The sequence below is a fragment of the Oryctolagus cuniculus genome, chromosome X (assembly GCF_051225735.1).
Source record: "Oryctolagus cuniculus isolate XC-2025 breed Fujian yellow rabbit chromosome X, ASM5122573v1, whole genome shotgun sequence".
In the NCBI taxonomy this organism is placed as follows: Eukaryota; Metazoa; Chordata; class Mammalia; order Lagomorpha; family Leporidae; genus Oryctolagus; species Oryctolagus cuniculus.
Genome location: NC_142888.1, coordinates 89,845,953 through 89,855,216, shown reverse-complemented (window position 1 = coordinate 89,855,216; position 9,264 = coordinate 89,845,953). Strand labels below are relative to the sequence as shown.

Below are 9,264 nucleotides of genomic sequence, written 5' to 3'. Positions count from 1 at the left end.
TGTTTTGCAGTTCCACATGAACTTCAGAATTATGTGTCTGAGTAGGTGTTCAGCCTAGTGGTTAAGATACCCATGTTCCATATCAGCTCAATTCCTGGCCTCTGACTCCAGCTTCTCATCAGTGCAGACCCTGGGAGGCAGCAGTGATGGCTCAAGTAATTGGGTTCCTGCCCCCTCTGTGAGAGATCTCGAATGAGTTACTGGCTCCTGTCTCCAGCCATAGTGCAGCCTCAGCTCAGCTGTTGTGGGCATTTAGGTAGTGAACCAGCAGATGGTGTCTCTCTTTCTTCCCCTCCCTCCCTCTCAAATAAAAATAGAATTAGTATATTAATTACATTTATTTATTTATTTGAGAGTTGCGATCAGTTAATACAATATGGGACACAGGTATCTTATCTGCCAGACTAAATGTACATTCCTAGTATATTAGTTTCTTTCAAACATTTTCTGTTAGGGGAACAGGGGCAGGTATAGCCTCTTTGCCTCCTTGTCCCCTAGTACCACCTAGACATCACACAGGATGCTGGCACTATGAAGATCTATACCCTGGAGCATGTCTTTGAGCACCCATGGGAATCCATTACAACAGCTGCAATGGAAAAATACCCAACTCCCAATGGACCCAATCCCTTTTGGAAAGTTGCACAGCTACAGACTTCTGAGTGTGGCCTGCCTTCCATTGTGAAGTCTCCTATTGGAGCAGCAAGAACAAAAATATATGTGCAAAACATTCCTATAGTTGATTCTATAGAAAGGACAGTGGGACTCAAATCTACTAATATTTGACTTACAAGTATGGTTTCAGTAGATGAGAGACTTATATACAAACCACATCCTCAGGACCCATGTAAAACTACTTTAACTCAAGGAGCCATAATCATTGTGAAAGCAGTAAGGCTCAGCAGTAACATTAGAGGACTGATGACAAGTACAATATCTTCACACGTTAATAAAGGCCAAGAAGCAATGGAGTGAATGACACGTATGTGCTGAGATTGAAGAACTGACAGCATTTGAAAGAGAAAGCATAAGAGCACCGATGGCAGCAGCAGCATTTGTAGAGAAATAATGACAGTGGGTATTCAACATCAGGCCCCCAGCTCTCTCCAGGCTGGGGACGTATTTATGTGTTATTTTAAAACATTCAACTATATTTTAAGTGAAATTTTTCTTAATAATCTGGAATAAAGCTATGTGACTTTTGGTCAAAACAGAAAAGACATAGGGTTTCTAAATCAAAGGGATCATCTGAAATTATTGTTGGCTGAAATGACTAATTCTGAGTTCCTGTATTAATACCAAACAGTTAACATTTTTAAAATAATACTTGGAAATGTGTATTGGCATTGAATCACCTTGATGTGGAATTTAAAGCTTTTCACATGTTGGAACTCTACCTGGCTTTGGAGCAACTCTAGAATAAAACAGAGCCACCTTTTACATGTACATGATTGTCATAGTGTTCTAAACTTCAACAGCTTGCATGAGGGAGCTCACTTTAAAAAGAGAAGTTGGCCAGCACTGCCGTAGCTCAATAGGCTAATCCTCCGCCTGAAGCGTTTGCACACTGGGTTCTAGTCCCAATCGGGGCGCCGGATTCTGTCCCGGTTGCCCCTCTTCCAGGCCAGCTCTCTGCTGTGGCCCGGGAGTGCAGTGGAGGATGGCCCAAGTGCTTGGGCCCTGCACCCCGTGGGAGACCAGGAGAAGCTCCTGGTTTCGGATCAGCGCGGTGCGCCAGCCGTAGCGCGCCAGCCACAGCCATTGGAGGGTGAACCAATGGCAAAAAGGAAGACCTTTCTCTCTGTTTCTCTCTCTCTCTCACTGTCCACTCTGCCTGTCAAAAAAAAATTAAAAAGAGAAATTGTACAGTTTTTTTTTTAAGATTTATTTATTATTTGAAATTCAGAGCTACACAGAGAGAGGAGAGGCAGAGAGAGAGAGAGAGAGAGAGAAGTCTTCCATCTGATGGTTCACTCCCCAGTTGGCTGCAACGGCCAGAGCTGCACCAATCCGAAACCAGGAGCCAGGAGCTTCCTTCGGGTCTCCCACGTGGGTGCAGGGGCTCAAGGACCTGGGCCATCTTCTACTGCTTTCCCAGGCCATAGTAGAGAGCTGGATGGGAAGTGGAGCAGCCGGGACTCGAACTGGAGCCCATATGGGATGCCGGCACTGCAGGTGGAGGCTTAACCCACTAAACCACAACGCCGGCCCCATGAAAGCATGTCTTCAGAGCCGCTGCCTCCTCAGAATTGAGCTGACAGAAATGGAAAGTGTGAAGACCACCCTCAGAGAAGTGAATGAACTACAGTACAGAGCAGAACAACCAGAGTGCCTCACTGCTAAGTTAATGCACCAGGCGGACTGGCTTAAAGAAGAAAAAACAAGAGCAGGAAGCAGTTTCTTACTGTATTGCCTTCCCGAAAGTGTGTGTAGCCAATCAAGACCTTCAGGTGCAGTTGAGCCAGGCACTCCAGCAAGCCTTGGATCCCAAAAGCAAAAGCAACTCTTTGTTTGCAGAGGTGGAAGATGGAAGGGCAGAAGTGGGATGCCAGTTTATCAGCATGAAAGTCAAGCACCAGTCACTAAAGAAGCAAAATGCATTTAAGTAGAGAACAGATGCAAAGAAGGAAGTTACAAATTACCACATTGCAACAGATGAAAGGATCTCAGACTGAATTTGAGCAGCAGGAATGGTTGTCTGCCATGTTGGAGAAGTGTGAAATGAAACATCTTTTAGGTGAAGTTAGAAATCTGGAGAAATTTAAGAATTTATATGAGCGTATGGAATCTAAGCCTCCTGTCAATTCTGGTGTCGTGGAAGATAATACCTATTACATGGAGCTACTTCCACTAAAGCTCCATAACTTAACAAAAATGAAAGCTCCAAAGGTAAATGGTCTATACTGTGAATGAAAGTGTTATTTGAAAGTCGGCAGGTTCTGGATATTGAGTGAAAACTTCACAAAGGAATGATGCCTCCAGCTTTCAGAAAGGGAACATATGAAGCTTAAAGCTAAAGCTGATGAATTAAAACTGAAATATGAACCCAAAGAGAAAACTGAGGTGCCTGTACTCAAGAAGTGACTGGAGGTGCTGCCTGTGGATATAACCACCCCCTAAGATGTGTGGGCCGGCAGTGCTGCTTTGACTGCGTGTTCCAAATTGGGTTGTGATTCTAAGCTGGTGAGTTCTGTAAGTGATGACACCAAGTGGAGATTTTGTAGATCACAGCGAATAAGCCATTAACTGAACGAAAATGTTAGAATTAATATAAATCTATTTGTTGCATTTTGTTTTTTTAAAGTGATATGAGCACTTACGTGACCTACCTTGAGAGCCACATGTCTCAAATGAGAACACTGAAAGCGTTATATTTTCCTCTGTACTTTTTTTTTTTTTTGACAGGCAGAGTGGACAGTGAGAGAGAGAGAGAGAGAGAAAGGTCTTCCTTTGCCGTTGGTTCACCCTCCAATGGCCGCCGCGGCTGGCGCGCTGCGGCCGGCGCACCGCGCTGATCCAATGGCAGGAGCCAGGAGCCAGGTGCTTTTCCTGGTCTCCCATGGGGTGCAGGGCCCAAGCACCTGGGCCATCCTCCACTGCACTCCCTGGCCACAGCAGAGGGCTGGCCTGGAAGAGGGGCAACCGGGACAGAATCCGGCGCCCCGACCGGGACTAGAACCCGGTGTGCCGGCGCCGCTAGGCGGAGGATTAGCCTAGTGAGCCGCGGCGCCGGCTTTCCTCTGTACTTTTTAATGAATTTAATTTTCCACTAATTATAAAAATAGGAAATTAAAAAATATATTGCTACTGGATTTTTTCAGTTTTTAAAGCACCTATGTTCATCTTTGTATTCATATACATAATTTAAATTATGTGATGTAGGCATATGAAATAAGTAATTTTGAAATTTGAAATAAAATTGCAATATTTTCTCCCCTAGTATTATCTGTCTAGATAACAGAATGCTATCAAAAGGGAATAAAGGGGGGACAAAAAAGAAACTCCTTAAATTCTTATTTCCTTGATACATATAATTATATATATACTTATATATTTTATAATTTATATATAATTATATGTGTATACATGTTTCATGAAAGTATATTTAATTCTAAACTTTTAAAATAAAGATTTTTTTCCTTTTTTTTTTTTTTTTGACAGGCAGAGTGGATAGTGAGAGAGAGACAGAGAGAAAGGTCTTCCTTTGCCGTTGGTTCACCCTCCAATGGCCGCCACGGCTGGCGCGCTGTGGCCAGTGTACCGCGCTCATCTGATGGCAGGAGCCAGGTGCTTCTCCTGGTCTCCCATGGGGTGCAGGGCCCAAGCACTTGGGCCATCCTCCACTGCACTCCCTGGCCACAGCAGAGACCTGGCCTGGAAGAGGGGCAACCGGGAAAGAATCCGGCGCCCCGACCGGGACTAGAACCCAGTGTGCCGGCGCCGCTAGGTGGAAGATTAGCCTATTGAGCCGCAGCGCCGGCCAAAGATTTTTTAAAATTTAAATAAAAAGCATTTTGTGCCATGGGCTGGCTGGGTTAACTGAAAAAATTTTTCTGTTAAAATTTTATTGGAATTATGGTGAAACTATAGATCAATTTGAGACTAGAGATCCTAACAATACTGATTCTTCCAACTCTCTAAGAAATGTGTACATATACAGACTTTGTTCAAGTAAGTCTCATCTTTTAACCCTCCCCAAATAATTTCCTTACTTCTTCACAACTTATTATTCTTTGTCCAAGTCAGTGTATACGTAAATGACGCAAGCTACTTCTTTGGGTTATCATGTTTTCATGAAATCTGTGCCATCTAAAACCTGTATTTAAAAATTTGTATGCCTTTGTCCTGTTGCTGTGTTGTATGTCAATTCATTTCTTAGGCTCAGCTGAAAAGAAACCATGAAGAAGAATTGATTTTTTCTAGAATATGATCTCATGTTTACATGAACATATACATCAAGGCCTTTGTGTGGTAAAGTTTGATCGTTATACTGTGGTACAAGAGAAGACCAGGTCAGTTTCATATCTTTAAATAATTTTCTTGCAAAATAATTTTCAGACAATAAAATTCACTCATTTTAAGGATCCAGTTGCATTATTTTTTAGCAATTGTATAAAATGATGCATTATGATAATTGTGTTTTAGACATTTTTGTCATCCCAAAAAATCCCTTTGTTCTTGAATACAGTTAAACCCTGTATCCACCCACCCCCAACCCTAGACAATAAATGAATGGCTGTCTGTCTTTATGAATCTGCCTATTCTGGACATTTTATGTAAATGAAATCTTATAATGTTTGGTCTTTTGGATCTGTCATCTTTCACTTCACCTAATGTTTTCAAGGTTCATCAATGTTGTAGCATATCAGTATTTTATTCCTGTTTTCAGTGAAGAATATACCATTTCTTAAACTGTTTTTCTGTTCATAGGCACTTGGATTGTTTACAACTTTTAGCTAGTATGAGTAATGCTGCTACAAACATTCATGAACAACATTTTAAGTAGATATATGTTTTTATTTCCTTTGGATATGTACTTAGGAGCGGAATTGCTAGGTCATATGGAACAATGCTTAACCATTAGAGAAACTGCCAGACTATTTTTAGCCTTCATAGTGATGAGGGGAGTAGGCATAAGTCAGTTGTTTTTCTCATGATTAAACTGGGTTATGAGTTTTTGAGAAACAATATTTTGGGTTGTGAATTCTTGTCCTGTCACATCATAGCTTCATTTACCTGATACTTGATGTCACTGGTGATGTTAGCTTTATCACTTGGTTAAGCTGATGTTTACCAAGTTTCTCCAGGATGCAGTAATTATATTTCTTTCACATTTTCTGTTCTTTAAAAGTGAGTCACAGGGGCTGATATTGTGCAAAGGGTTAAGCTGCCACTTCTGAGGCCAGAATCCCATATCAGAATGCTGGTTTGAGTCATAGCCACTCTGCTCATGTGTTTGGGGAGGAAGTAGATGATGGCCCCCAAGTTCTTGGGCCACTTTCACCCATGTGGGAAATCTGGTGGAGTTCCAGGCTCCTGGCTTCGGTCTGAAGCAGTCCTGGCTTTTGCAGCCATTTGGTGAGTGAACAAAAGCCCTATTAGAGGAATGAGGAGTGAAGTGGAGAGAGATGTAGAGGGATGTGAGTTGATGTAGAACTTTTGCTGCATACTGGAGAGTATATGTAAATAATCCAGTAGTTAAAGATGCAAAGAAAGGTCCAGAGCATTGAATTATGTTTTGAATAAATGCATCAGTGATAAGAGACTTGAGCAGCTTGAAATATGAGTGGGAAGGAGCTATCCTTCTTAGATTCGCCATCTGAATTTACCACAGCACCCTTTTCACACTTTACTTCCTTGTTCCTATTCTGAAGAAACCTAAAATTTAATTCAAAGGATGGTGTGGAGTTTGGACTTAATGCCTGTTAACTGTATGTATGTATATATGTATATATGTATGCATGGATGGATGGATGCTCCATGTGTCAAACAGGTGCTATAACTCATAGATTTTTATGTCCCAGAACAGAGCACTTTACCCAGATCAATGAATTGGTGGAGCTGGGTGGCTGAGAGGAGGCAGCTTCTAAGCTCCATGCAGGTAAGGGCTGCGTGATAGGAATGCTCAGCTTTGATGTTCAAAAGCAGATTTCTGTAGACCGCCACACCTGGAGGGCTCACCCTGACCCAAGCAGTTGGGTTCACAAAGAGGCTTGATTTCCATCAAGGGGGCAGGTCAACAGCCCACTCAGAGAGGGTTACTTTGAATTTCCTTCCCTCAAATTATTTTATAGTGAATTATAAGAAAAATCATTAAAATAATATGTTTAAGAATTTTTTAATCATAAAAATATTCATCATGGGTCTGCATTGTGGGGACCAGAGGCTATCACAGCTCCCGTATTTTTCATCTCCATGGCAGATTCTTGGGTCACCCTGGATGTGGCAGGTAATAAAATAGATTGTTACCAGACACAGGGGCTGCCTACTCTACTCTTTTTTTAAAGATTTATTTTATTTATAAAGACAGAGTTACAGAGAGAGAGAAAGAGAGAGAGAGGCCTTCCATCCACTGGTTCATTCCCCAGATGACTGCAACAGCCAAAGCTGAGCCAAACTGAAGCCAGGAGCCAGGAGCTTCATCCGGGTCTCCCACGTGGGTGCAGGGCCCCAAGGACTTGGGCCATCTTCTACTGCTTTCCCAGGCCATAGCAGAGAGCTGGATCGGAAGTGGAGCAGCTAGGTCTCGAACCGGCTCCCACATGTGATGCCAGCACTTGAGGCCAGGGCTTTAACTCACTTCGCCACAGCACCGGCCCCCTACTCTGTACTCTGGACCCACCTTTTGTCCTTGATCTGCCTTACTTGCATAAATGCCCGATGCTAGCCTGGCTGATTCACCTCCCCTTTAGTGTGCACTATAGGAGAGAATATCTTTATTCATACCTTTCTTGTCCTATTAAATTGCCCCACTCCTTTCTCAGATACTTCCTGGTGTAATTTGACTCAATGGCTTGAGTGCTCCTCCAAAGTGAATGGGCCTTAGATTTGTTAACTGCAGGTCATGGCAAGGGTAAATTTGTTTATATTTAAGGGAGAAATACTGTTTTTATGTTAACAACTCAGGGCAGGTACAGCAGAGTGTTAAAAAAAAATTGTCACTGGCCGGCGCCGCGGCTCACTAGGCTAATCCTCCGCCTAACGGCGCCGGCACACCGGGTTCTAGTCCCAGTCAGGGCGCCGGATTCTGTCCCGGTTGCCCCTCTTCCAGGCCAGCTCTCTGCTGTGGCCAGGGAGTGCAGTGGAGGATGGCCCAGGTGCTTGGGCCCTGCACCCCATGGGAGACCAGGAAAAGCACCTGGCTCCTGGCTCCTGCCTTCGGATCAGCGCGGTAAGCCGGCCGCAGCGGCCATTGGAGGGTGAACCAACGGCAAAGGAAGACCTTTCTCTCTGTCTCTCTCTCTCACTGTCCACTCTGCCTGTCAAAAAAAAAAAAAAAATTGTCACTGGAGCAGATGCCATAGAGACCCTATGTTTGGGTTCTCAATTCCCCAGGTAGAGAACTTGCCTTCTATTCTCTCTCCTGTCCCTAATGATCCCTCTAATATCTCTCCTCCTTGTGCTAACTCTGGGGCCTCCTCTTTTGAACAAGCTAATCCAGTTTATCTCTCCCAGAATATAGCAAATTAGTTTCCAAATGGTAATGCAACAAGGCTACTGACCACTTCAACATCAAATTCATCCAGACGATGCTACCTACAGCCCCATGGATTATAGAGCAGACATTTCCAGAATGTCTTTCCTGAGACTCTGTCACTGTTGGTTCCAGGGACACTCTAGATCTCTGGCAGAACAACAGTCTTGGGAAAAGCCATCGTGAAAGCCCTGTCCAGCACAAAGTAGTTACGGAAGATGAGACCTTCACTGAAATACCAAAGATTTGTCATTGTCATTCTGCTTGGAGAATGTAGGTCAATTGGTAGCTAGGAAAGTTTCTAGTGGCAAGAAAGTCCCTAGCTAATGGCAGAGGAAACTTCCCAGCTCTACCCAGAAAGGAAAATTACTTGATTGGCAGGAAAATTTGTTGTACAGCAGGAAAGCAAAATTCAACTGTGTTATGAGGAGCTGCTCACCATATATAAGCATCTCAGATTGCAGTCCCATGGCAGAAGACTCTTGATGTCCTACCTACTGCTCCCTTGCTGTCCTTACTCACTTTACTTGATCACTTTGGTGAATTTCATGACACTGATTTCAAATTGTTACTTCCTGTGACAGTTGACTACCATCCCAGCCTACACCTCTGTCCCATTTAAAGTAATAATTTTTATGGCTTTTTGTTATAACTTCCCAATTTTTATGAAAATATAAACCAATATGTATATTAATTATTGTATTACCTCCCCAATATAAATTTCTACAGAGAGAAAATACTTTTTATTTAAACAGTCTAAGATGGTAACCCCTAGCTACCTGTGACTTGACCAACTGCAACACAGTGAAGGTTAGTGAGAAATTGAGCTTACAGCGTAATTGGATGTGAATTGTCATTGCCACATGTGGCTAGTGGATATTCTGGTGGAAGTTCTACATATTTTTCTGAACACTGTTTTCCCTTCCCTGGACATCACTTTATATAGTCTCCCTTGCTCTTTGTCTATTTGTAGGAGGATACATCTCTAGTTTATAGATGTAATTTAGATTATTGAGTTAGCCTCTTATTGGTGAACATCTGTCGTGTTTTTAGTCTTCTGTTGTCATGAA

General features: G+C 42.9%; 2 pseudogenes; both read left to right on the top strand.

The window, feature by feature from the left end:
- Nucleotides 1–531: 531 nt before the first annotated feature.
- LOC100340281 (PRELI domain containing protein 3B pseudogene) lies at nucleotides 532–1,069 on the top strand (annotated as a pseudogene).
- A 1,121-nt stretch (nucleotides 1,070–2,190) lies between these two features.
- LOC103351993 (protein Spindly pseudogene) lies at nucleotides 2,191–3,120 on the top strand (annotated as a pseudogene).
- Nucleotides 3,121–9,264: the final 6,144 nt, after the last annotated feature.